Below are 232 nucleotides of genomic sequence, written 5' to 3'. Positions count from 1 at the left end.
GCAGTACTTCATTACTGAAGACCTGAAGGTCAAAATGGAGCAGATGAAGGGAGAGAAGGAGGCCCTGAAAAAGGAAGTGGAGTCTCAGAAGATGGAGCTTTGTAAAGAGAGGCAGATGCTCAAGGTAAGTGAGACCACAAACGTGGAGTTAGAGTTGGAGAGCTGTCTGGAGACGGAGAGGGCTCAAGCTCAGGAGCTGAAGGGTAAATTGAGCAAGATGGAGGAAGCTCTC

This window comes from Etheostoma spectabile, chromosome 24 (genome assembly GCF_008692095.1).
Source record: "Etheostoma spectabile isolate EspeVRDwgs_2016 chromosome 24, UIUC_Espe_1.0, whole genome shotgun sequence".
In the NCBI taxonomy this organism is placed as follows: Eukaryota; Metazoa; Chordata; class Actinopteri; order Perciformes; family Percidae; genus Etheostoma; species Etheostoma spectabile.
The sequence above is the reverse complement of the archived record's forward strand: the minus strand, read 5'-3'. Positions refer to the sequence as shown.